This window comes from Salvia hispanica, chromosome 1 (genome assembly GCF_023119035.1).
Source record: "Salvia hispanica cultivar TCC Black 2014 chromosome 1, UniMelb_Shisp_WGS_1.0, whole genome shotgun sequence".
NCBI lineage: Eukaryota > Viridiplantae > Streptophyta > Magnoliopsida > Lamiales > Lamiaceae > Salvia > Salvia hispanica.
The window spans coordinates 10,001,516-10,013,986 of NC_062965.1; positions in this window are offsets into that span (position 1 = coordinate 10,001,516).

The following is a 12,471-nucleotide window of genomic DNA, read 5'->3' on the forward strand; positions in this document are numbered from 1 at the left end:
GCGAGGGCACGGCTAGCGGGTTCCGACGTGGGCTCAGATACCACGAGTAGCGGCAGCGGCGGCGGCGACGGCGATGAGGAGTAGAGAGTGGCGGAGCTCGTATGTTGAAGCCCCTTTTTTAAAAAAAAAATCATGTACTTTTTTTTTAAATCTTTGTACTTTTTTTTAATGGAAATGATTATTTTTCCCGTATATGTGTCGTAAATTTAATTCCGTATTTTAATCGTAATTTTAATTCCGTAAATGTAGTATATTTTGAATTATTTTAATTGCGGCTGGCCTATGGCTGGCCTAAATCTGATGTGGCAGGTAGATTTTTTAGTGTTGCTGACGTGGTAGGGGAGAGAATGGCTGGCCTATTGCTGGCCTATGGCTGGCCTAAACAACATTGCGGATGCTCTAATATCGAGAACAAACCTTCTCATTGTACCCTTTCCACCAGTGAATTCCATGGTTTCAAATTATTACAAAATTAGTAACATAACAAATTAACAATCACATAAAAAGTACGTGTAAAATATATGAAAGCTAATGCAATCGGAGAAGGCAATGTGAAAGTGACTATAAACTTTTATAGGAAGATATTATAATTTATTATTTATGTACCCTTTCCACCAGTGAATTCCATGGTTTCAAATTATTACAAAATTAGTAACATAACAAATTAACAATCACATAAAAAGTACGTGTAAAATATATGAAAGCTAATGCAATCGGAGAAGGCAATGTGAAAGTGACTATAAACTTTTATAGGAAGATATTATAATTTATTATTTATGATTATGAAGTCTTTATTTCATTTTATTTTAATATAATATTCATGATGGCAATTTTGTAAATATCTCTAAATCTCCTCTTTTATATATTTATAGATAATAGAGAGAGAATCAATTTGGGAAGATATGACAGAGAGAAGAGTGAGAATATGATTTAAATGTTAAGTTGATTATAATAATTAAGGATATAATGGAAGTTAATAATCACACTTAAAGACTGTAATTAGGTTAAAATTGCGTTTAAAGATGTTGACTGTTATAATTTGACGGAGTCGTCAGTTTTGGACTGATTATAATCCGTGTTGAAATGTTTGGGATGCAAAAATTCAAAACATAGTGTCTGAGACCAAAATCGTAAAATGATCATATGTTCAGGACCAATTTCGGCACTTACTCTTTTATTTATAATACTCCATCCGTCCCACTTTAGGAGTCCCGGTTGATCAATTTTGGACGTCCCGCTTTAGGAGTCTCGGTTGAGATAAATTAATAAAAAAATGCCTACAAAGTGTTAAAAGTGGGTCCCAACATCCACTATAACATTTATTTATTGGACACTCAATTAAAAGTGGGTCCCAACATCCACTACAATATTTATTTATTATACACTCAAACATTTTTTTCTTAAAACATGTGTCCGACTCAACCGGAACTCCTAAAGCGGGACGGAGGGAGTATAAAAGTTACTTATTTATAATTGTAGTATTATTTTTTAAATAATTAAAATGATTAATTGGGTCAAAGACTCAAAATCGGGTAAACACCCATTGACTGTTAATATTTGACAGATAAGTCTATTTTGGACTAATTGTGAACCGAGTTGAAATGTATGGGATGCAATAATTCAAAACGTAATGTTTTGGACCAAAATCGTAAAATGGGTGTTTATGACCACTTTAGGCCTTTACTCACTAAAATAAATAATGGTCTGAGGGTATCACACTAGTATATACTCTCTCTGTCTCATGGTATTCTTATTTTTATATTTTGAATCGTCCCTACTTGTACTATTTTTATTTTAAGTAAGAATTAGGATATTTAATTAATATATCAAAATTAAAAGTGTTCCTTCATCAAGTAATCTCAAATTATACTTAAAATACTAATTTAACTATACTAAAAAAAATCCATCCTAAATATATGAGGCATTATAATATTAAACTTATTGAGTACCATTCTCATTACTTTAGAAAGATCCGTTTTATTTAGTGGTTAATCTAAATTGAGCAACTACTAATAACTTGATTCAAAAGAAATTAACGTGTGCAATAATTTCGGGAAAAATTAGCGTGTGCAATAATTAAGTATTGATAGGCTTAGGAAAGATACTTTATATAAGTATTTCCAAATGAAATTTGAAATCACGTGCATACAAACATTTTTAATCATTTGAAAACGTTTTTGGTAATAATCCCTCCACATATATAGCGGCCGCGACCTGAGCACCTCATCACTTTCTCAAGATTGTCACTCTAGACTTTGAAATTGATTCTTTCTTTTTTTTTTTATGGTTTGATTGGTTGATGTTTTGTGGGAGTTGTGTTGCATGCTTGTATATTTATGTGGAATTGGGAGTAGATGAGAAGAGGCATATTGTCTAGTGTTTATTCTTCTGTTTTATTAATTACTCCCTGTGACCCTGTGTGTTTTACACCTATTCCAATTTCAATTTATGGCGAATATCCTATCTATGTAATAGTAAGTAATATATTATATGTGTGTGCTACCATTCATCTATTGATGGGATGTGGGTCCTACTTTTAAAGTATTAGTTTTATAATATAATGTGAGTATGAATGAGTTAGTGGAATATGAGGTCCACTATCAAAAATGGTAAAAGTGAAATGGGAAAAATTATGTAGGACGGCTCAAAATGGAATACTGGGTCAAATTATGTGCGACGGAGGGAGTATTTATTACTCTCTCCGTCCCACTTTAAGAGTCCCGGTTTACTACTTTTGGGTGTCCGACTTTAGGAGTCCCGATTAGAATATTTCATAATTGGTAATAGGCCTCACATTCCACTCACCTTTTTCCACTCACATTTTATTATAAAACTAATATATAAAAGTAAGACTCACATTCCACTATCTTTTTTCATCAACTTTCTTTTATATTTCTTAAAATTCGTGCCGAACTCAACCGGAACTCTTAAAGTGGGACGAAGGGAGTATCATTTTTATAGAATGAGCGTACAAAAGGCAACAGGACTACTACTATTGTATTGTGTGCGCATATGCTTTTGTCCATACTTTATTTTCTTAAACGTTTATTGTTTAGTAATTTATAAAAGCTAATTAGAATTCGAATTGTTTATTTATGTTAACAAGCCCCACGCTAATCATTTATGTTTCCTAAAAATAGAAATTATTTTTTTTTTTAGTTCTATCGTTTCCAAAATTCTTATTTTTTTAAAACTTAAGTATAAGTTTTGATTAAATACCAACGGGTTTGGAAAGCAAAAAAGAAAGGGAAAATTCAGTCCCAAAATTTCACTTATTTGGAATAAGTTAAATCAAGCTATTCATTGTCATGTCTTTGGCCCAAGAATATGGGCCATCATTTTAATTAACCTTTAAGTATTTTTTAACTCTTTTTCCAAAAAGATTTATTAATGTAACTCAAATTTTGTTTAATACATTAATTATCCTACTTCCACTCATGACACAAATTTTTATCATTTGAAGTTATGAATCACTCCATTTTATTTTCAAACTCGTGATTCATCCAAATTCTAATCAATCGAATAACCTTAAAAGTAAATTAAACGAACCCCAACACAAGTAACGTACTACAATTTTCATACTAATTCAATTACTACAACAAATAACGGAGTATTTAATTTGGACTACTAGTTGTTATTTTAATAATTTATTTAAAATTATAGAGAAAACGAGCAAATTGAACTTTGATTTTTCATGAATTTTAATTAAAATTTATAATAATATTTTTTAATATATTAAAATCAAACTAAATATATAAATTAAAACGACTAATAAAAATATCCGTCTAACTATTATTCTTGACTCGATTTTCTTTGCTTGATTCTCGATTTCTTAATTCCAAACAATTGTTGTATCGGTGCAATCGGTAACTAAATAACCTTGGAGTTGATTAATCATGACATTCATCATTATGGGCCGTAATAAAATTTCGGTTGATGTTGTTTTCTAAGTAAGAGTGGGGACTGCTCATTTGTCAAAGATTAGGGGCCAAAGCCCTGAGAAATATGGGCCATTATAATAATTATCCTTTTACTAATTTAGGTTGATGTTGTTTTCTAATAAGAGTGGGAACAATGTTGTCGGAAATGTCTATTCAAAAATGTTTTTGTAGAACTTAGTTCAATTATTCTACTCATGGCACAAAATTTTCTTCTCATATAGTTCTCACTCTATTTCCTCGTAGTCGAGTCATTTTTCTATTTTAGAAAGTTTCCTTATAGTTGACTCATTTCCATATAATTAACATTTTTTCTCACTCTTATTTTACTTTCTCTTATTTTATTCTCTCTACTTTTTTATTTCTCTTACTTTTTTATCTATTTACTTAACATACTAAACATCAATTTCTTAAACAATGTGACGAAAAGTTTCGGTTCAACTATGAGGAAACAAAGGGAATACTCACTTCGTCGCATTAAAAATGAAACGTTTTCCTTTTTGGTCTGTCCCATTAAAAATGAAAAGTTTCTAAAAATGGAAAAATACTCTCTCTACATTTTCTTCTCTCTTACTTTAGTCTTTCTTCATTAACTCACAAAACAACACTACATAAAATCATGTGCCGAAAAACAAATGTTGCATATTTAATGGAACGGAGGGAGTACTATTTTATAAGTTATAACCAAAAATGATTTGTATATATTTCACATAGATGTGAAATCAAAGTATGCGACAAAATAGCGCCAAAATAAAGAGTGACTGCACTATAAGAGGAAAGAGAAACACATTTACGCTTTTAGAATTTGCACTTTTCACAGATTTTTGGCGTGAATTTTCAGATTCAGGTACTCAAAATATGCCAACACTATTTTTAGTGATCGATTTTGAAGTTCGCTCTTTCAAAATAAATTGCCAAGACAATACGTGCCTAATTTGCAAGATGACACTTGTTGATATTGTCTTCAACTTATAATAGTATCTTAACAAATGAATGTTACAATTTCAAGTTATAGAATCGATTCACTCAACTCTCAAAATGGGATAGGATCGTTGAATTTCCAGCCGTTAATCAAAATAAACGACTTTCCAACGCAAGTAATCACACTACAATTTCCATAAAACTCATCAAAAAAGGTTCAAGTTTATTATATATGGAATCTCAACCAAATAGAAAAGTTCATCCTAATTTCCTCTTAATATTTTAGGGGTTTCTCTAAAGTTGAATTCGTCAACATAGCTCAATTATCAAAAGTGATTTAAGCAATTGCATCTAAGTCTAAAAATAATCATTTTTCCTGCAAAACAAAGTTAAGTGAAGGATTTCGAAAGTCAAATGTCGGAAATTTTCATCTTGTTTCGTACCGCTCTTATAACAATAATAATAATATAAAAATTAAGCCTTAATTAGTCTACCAATTATGACAAAAATATATAAATGCGATAGTAGTAATTTAAATGTCAAAGTTTGGTTAGATTAGATCAGTTCCATAAATTTAAAAATAAAGCAAAGCATTTCAAATTTTCTCAATTTTCTTATCCGTATAAAAAACGATAACTTAATTTAATGATGTCCAAAACAACATTATTTAGTTAAAAATAAAAAAGAAAAAAAGGAAGAAAGTACTTATTTTAATTGAGAAAAAAATGAAAATTGGTAATTTAAATACTTAAATTCGTTTTAATAAATCTTACGAATCTGATTGGACTTTGACCAAATTTTGATATTTAAATGAAATGTCAATCTTTTCTGGACACATTCTTCAAGACTAGAATATAATCGGCCACTTTTCCTCCGAAAAGTTTTCTAGTAGAGGTGGTCAAACCAAACTGGACCGCCGGCGGTTCGGAACCGGAACCGGACGACGGTTCCGGTTCGAAATCCGGTTACACGGTTATTACGGGCCGGTTACGGTTCAAAAAATAAGCAACCGGAACTGACGGTTAACCGCCGGTTAACCGAGAATATGTAGCCGTTCGCCGGTAGGTTCGTAGGGTTGCAGGTGTAGGTCTGAAAAAGGTCGGTTAACCGCCGGTTTGTGTCGGAAAACCGGTGGTTTGTGTCAGAAAACCGGCGGTTTCTGACACAAAACCGCCGATTCCCGACGGTTCAGGGCTAGGGTTCAGGCGTAGGGTTTAGGGTTACAGCGTAGGGTCTGAAAAGGTGTCGGAAACCGGCGGTTTTAATATGTTTTAAATTTTACTTTTAAGTTGAGCTCAAGTCCTTTTTCTTTTATTTCTTTTTTTTTTCTAATTGTTTCAACTTTACTTTTAATATGTTTTTTGTAAATTATAATTTTGTATTTAAATTTTAAATTCAAGTGTATAGTTGTATTGTTGTATTTTGTAACTTGTAATTGTATTGTAGAAATTTACATTTAAAGTTTCAAATCAATAAAATTGCAATTCTTTATCGTTATCAATTCTCTTTGGACTTTAATATAGAATTGCAATAAAAGTTATAACTCTAAGATTTAAAAAAAAAGAAGAACCGGAACCGACCCGGAACTGCCAGAACCGGTGAAAAACCGGCGGTTAGTAACCGGAACCGGATAACCGGTATCCGGGCCGGTTACGGTTCAAGCTTTCGACAAACCGGAACCGGCGATTTCCGAACCGTGGCCACCTCTATTTTCTAGCATACTGTAGTATATATTCATGGGCTTGGCCGGGCCGTGTTTATTTTCAAGGGCCAACTAAATTATTTCCATTGGTATCAAACACCAAGACTTTGACCAAAATAGTCCTATTCTGTGCTATCAAACACACCCTAATAGTAATATTATAAAAAGGAGAGGATGGAAGAATATTATTAGATATGTAACGAATATTCACCATCAAAATGAATGAATCTGAAATTGTACCAATTGTGTTTGGATGTGTCTCAATTACAATTTTTGGCTTAATTTGCTTATGCGCTGTTCGCTGGCCCGCCGCTGGTCCATCTTCTGCTCAGCCGGTGGATCGCAACGTCAACAGAGAGTATACAGAGGAAAGCAGTGGAGCCAAGAAGGCGGACCTTGGACAAGGGGCGGCTAGCGCTGCTAGCGCTGCTGATGGTCCCGATGTCAGAGAATCTACTGACTGTAGCACAGGGGGCGGCGGTGGCTTCGGAGGAGGAGGTGGTGGTGGCTTCGGAGGAGGAGGTGGTGGTGGCTTCGGAGGAGGAGGAGGAGGCGGTGGTGGCTTTGAAGGCGGAGGTGGCTGTTGAGGTAGGTTGAGTAGAAATATATGGTACAGTAAGAAAGAATATAACATATAGAAGAGTCTTTTTCTGCACTATTCTCTTACTTACTCTATCATTTCTCTACTTTAAATATTTATTACTCCCTCCGTCCCAGATAATTTGGGACACTTTGACCCGGCACGGGTTTTAAAAAATGTAATGGAAAGTGAGTTGAAAAAGTTGGTGGGATGTAGGTCCTATTTTTAAAGTATTAGTTTTATAATAAAATGTGAGTATGAATGAATTAGAGGAATATGAGGTCCACTACCAAAAATGGTAAAATTGAACTGTGACAAACTATGTGGGACGGCCCGAAATGGAATACTGGGTCGAATTATCTAGGACGGAGGGAGTATCATTTTATTAAAATGCGTGCAGAAAAGACAGCGGGACTACGAATGATGGAGTGATGGAGTACTACTATTGTATTTGTATGTGTGTATATGCTTTTGTCCAAACTTTATTTTCTTAAACGTTTATTGTTTCCGTTTCGCCATAGTTGAGTCATATTTTCATTTCGGAAAGTTTCTTCATAGTTGAGTCATTTCTATATATTGTAGTAACTTTTTTCTCTTTCTTACTTTACTCTCTCTTACTTTATTCTCTACTTTATTCACTTTATACTTTATTCTCTCTACCTTTTCCTCTCTTTTACTTTTTTATCTTTTTGTTTAACACATCCAATATTCATTTCTAAAACTCCGTACCGAAAAGTTTCGTTTCAACTATGGTGAAACGGAGAGAGTAATTTATAAAAGCTAATTAGAATTCGAATTATTTATTTATGTTAACAAACCCCACGTTAATCAAACATGATTTCCAAAAATCATTTAGTTTCCTAAAAATAGAAATTATTTTCTTTTTATTCTGTTTCTATCGTTTGCAAAATTCTTTTGTTTTTTTAAAACTGAGTAAGTATAAGTTTTTTATTAAATACCAACGGGTTTGGAAAGCAAAAAGATAGGGAAAATTCAGTCCCAAAATTTCACTTATTTGGAATAAGTTAAATCAAGCTATTCATTGTCATGTGTTCGGCCCAAGAATATGGGCCATCATTTTAATTAACCTTTAAGTATTTTTTAACTCTTTTTCCAAACAGATTTATTAATGTAACTCAAACTATGTTTAATACTTTAATTATCCTACTTCCACTCATGACACAAATTTCTATCATTTGAAGTTATGAATCACTCCATTTTATTTTAAAACTCGTGAATCATCCAAATTGTAATCAACCCCAACACAAGTAACGCACTACAATTTTCATACTAATTCAATTACTGCAACAAATAACGGAGTATTTAATTTGGACTACTAGTTGTTATCTTAATAATTTATTTAAAATTATAGAAAAAAAACGAGCAAATTGAACTATGAGTTTTATAAAATTAAAAATTGTAATAATATTTTTTAATGTATTAGAATTAAACTAAATATATACATTAAAATGAACAATACAAAATGTGCGTCTAACGATTCTTGACTCGATTTTCTTTGCTTGATTCTCGATTTCTTAATTCCAAACAATTGTTGTATCGGTGCAATCGGTAATTAAATAACCTTGGAGTTGATTAATCATGACATTCATCATTATGGGCCGTAATAAAATTTAGGTTGATGTTGTTTTCTAAGTAAGAGTGGGGACTGCTCATTTGTCAAAGATTAGGGGCCAAAGCCCTGAGAAATATGGGCCACTATAATAATTATGCTTTAAGGCTTTAACTAATTTAGGTTGATGTTGTTTTCTAAGTAAGAGTGAGAACAATGTTGTCGGAAATGTCTATTCAAATTTTTTTTTTGTAAAACTTAGTTCAATTATTCTACTTATGGCACAAAATTTTCTTCTCATATAGCTCTCCCTGTATTTTCTCGTGGTTGAGTCATTTTCCTATTTTAGAAAGTTTTGTTATAGGTAATACTTTTTTATCTATTTACTTAACATACTAAACATCAATTTCTTAAACAATGTGCCAAAAAGTTTCGCCTCAACTACGAGGGAAACGACTACTATTTTATAATTATAACCAAAAATGATTTGTATATATTTCACATAAATGTGAAATCAAAGTATGCGACAAAATAACACCAAAATAAAGAGTGCCTGCACTATTAGAGGAAAGAGAAACACATTTACGCTTTTAGAATTTGCACTTTTCATAGATTTTTAGCGTGAATTTTCAGATTCGGGTTCTTAAAATATGCAAACACTATTTTTAGCGACCAATTTTGAAGTTTGCTCTTTCAAAATAAATTGCCAAGATCTTTCACAAATGAATATTACAATTTCAAGTTATAGAATCGAATCACTCAACTCTCAAATGGGATAGGAGCCGTTAATCAAAATAAACGACTTTCCAACGCAAGTAACCACGCTACAATTTCCATAAAACTCATTAAAACAGGGTCAAGTTTATTATATATGGAATCTCAACTTCGGAAAAAGGGATTAATTTCGCTGACCTTTCGAAATTAGGGATTAATTTGGCTGACCTTTTATAATTTGGGATCGAGGCATGCATATTTTTCAAAATAAGGGATTTCTGATTTTTTAATCTTTTTTCTATTCTTTTATAATATTATTTCCTCCAACCATTTATCAATTGCCTAAATTGTCCCTTAATTATGTTACCTAATTTCTAAAAAATCAAAGCCGTTTCACTTCCAAACCACCCGCCTTTTTTTTTATCCCAAGCCTTCTCCTCTCCTCCCCCCTCCCCTCCCCTCCACGGCGCCTCCGCTCTTCATCACCTTTCGTCGCCTCTTTACCTTACTCTAGACCCTACTCCACCCTCCTTCACGGCGCCTCCACTGTCGTCTTTCAACTCCAAACAGCCGTGATTATGAAAGGATTTCAAAATACACATACCTATTTTCTGTTTTATTTGTATAGGCATACATATCCGTCTGTATATGCAAATACATATATACACAATACATATTTTTTGTTTGTCGGTATTGGTGTTTTGAAATCACTTTACTTAATGTAATTGAAAATTTTGACATAAAAACTATTTTAAATTTTGTGAGAATACATGTATCTCTATATATATGTTTGTCTGTGTTTGGACAAATTCTTTGTAGAAACGGCTGGAGCTATGATTTTGTAGAAATCATGTCAAATAATTGAGAGGGTAATTTAGACAATTGATAAATGATTGTAGGAAAATAATATTAAAAAAGAATAGAAAAATGGAAAAAAAAAATCAGAAATCCCTTATTTTGAAAAATAAGCTTGCCTCGATCCCAAATTACGAAAGGTCAGCGAAATTAATCCCTAATTTCGAGAGGTCAGCGAAATTAATCCCTTTTTCCGAAATCTCTCATCTTAATTTCCTCTTAATATTTTTGTGGTTTCTCTAAAGTTGAATTCGTCAACATAGCTCAATTATCAAAAGTGATTTAACCAATTGCATCTAAGTCTTTAAATAATCATTTTTCCTGCAAAACAAAGTTAAGTGAAGAATTTCCAAAGTCAATGTCGGAAATTTTCAGCTTGTTTCGTACCGCTCTTATAACAATAATAATAGTATAAAAATTAAGCCTTGTACATATTGTTTTTATTACTCCATGTATTGTGTTTTACACCTATTTCAGTTTCCATTTATGGCTTTGATTTATTCGAATATCTGATCTATGTAGCGACGGAGCATCTCACAACTCAATCAATTGGCTGCCCTCTTTTTGAATCTTGCAAAATGTTAATTGGCCAAGTTAGAGAAATCACTCCACAGGACATACAATTTGTAGGTTTTATCGTTGTTTTATACTCATCATTTATGCAATCCAAAATCTGTATACATTATGTACTAATTGTATTTAATGCATGTATATGGTGGCATATTGAAGCACTGATTGATAAGAAAACAAGAAAAAATCCTTTTATTTCTACCATATGTGCTAAATTTGTCTTTTGAACTTGATCAGGTCAAAAATCTTATCGAAATGTGCATTCAACTTTGCATGAGTGAGGAGGAAGTTGTGAATAAGTTGTCCAATAGTGCAAAAATTCAACCTCGCATCATCAAACTTGGTTACTTTAATTTCATCGATCTGTACTATTATTTCGATGTTATACTCCATTAACAAACGTGCTTCACTGATCTTCATAATTCTTAAAAAATGTTTGTACCTGTCCCTTAAAACTCACTATACTATATGTTTGGAATTATCTAATTATTAGTTTTCTTCCAGTTTGGCAAAGGCTCGAGTTGGAAAATCAGGAATTTTTTAAGGCTTATCACATGAGAGTGGCTTTGAAGGCCCAAATAAATAAATTCAATCACTTGCTCGGGAGACAAGCTGAGGTAATGCGTCAAGTTGGCCCAGGATTTATTTCCACGTCTTCATCGAATGGATCTCAGATGCATTCAAGTGAGTTTTCATTTGTCGTCCCAGTGAATTTTATCCATGCATCATTGGATCAAAACAATAAGTATGTTATTGGTTTGAATGATAATCAAATTTTGTTTTGAAGCTTGGGCAGCGCACAACAACTCAAGATATCAGGTTCAACAGCCGGTCGGGCCACCTATAATGCGTGAAAACATGCACCATGTTGTTGCATTACCCAGTGTCTACGCTAATGGTGCGTCCGCCCTGCAACCTACCGTGCAACTTACCGTCAACATGTCTGGTCATTGTGCTTAGATCGAGATGCCAGAAAACAAGTCGTTAACTCATACTAATTCCAACTCAGGAATCGTGAAAGGGATGAACCATCTCATGATTGAATCAGAGGGTGCAAGCGACTCCCGCGGCATGTTTGGCGCAAAAAAGAATAAAGTAGAAGTAGTCTTTTAAACCCTATTAAATCATAGAAAAATTAGAAGTTAATATTTAGATAGGAGTTTTGAAATTTTGTATCTTAATAGATTGAGTTGTTTTTGGTTGGAGTTAGGCCTGTCAAATCGGGTATCCGCGGATACCCGATCCGAAAATTTCGGATACCCGATCCCGAATTTTCTAAAATCTAGTATCCGATACCCGATCCGATTTTGATTTTGGATACCCGGATACCCGACTCGGGTATCCAGTCCCAAATAATCGGGTATCCAATCCCGATATTGATTTCAATTCAATTTTGAGGAGAGATGGGAGAGGAGATGGGCCGCGGCGGCACTGGGAGAGGAGACGGAACGCGGCTGGGCAGTAGAGGAGAGCTCGCCGGCGCTGGGAGAGATGAGGGCTAGTGCTGGGAGAGGAGACGGCGGCGTTGGGAGAGGAGATGGGCCGCGGCGGGCAGTAGAGGAGGGCTCGCCGGCGCTGGGAGAGATGAGGGCCAGTGCTGGGATTGGAGACGGGGGCGTTG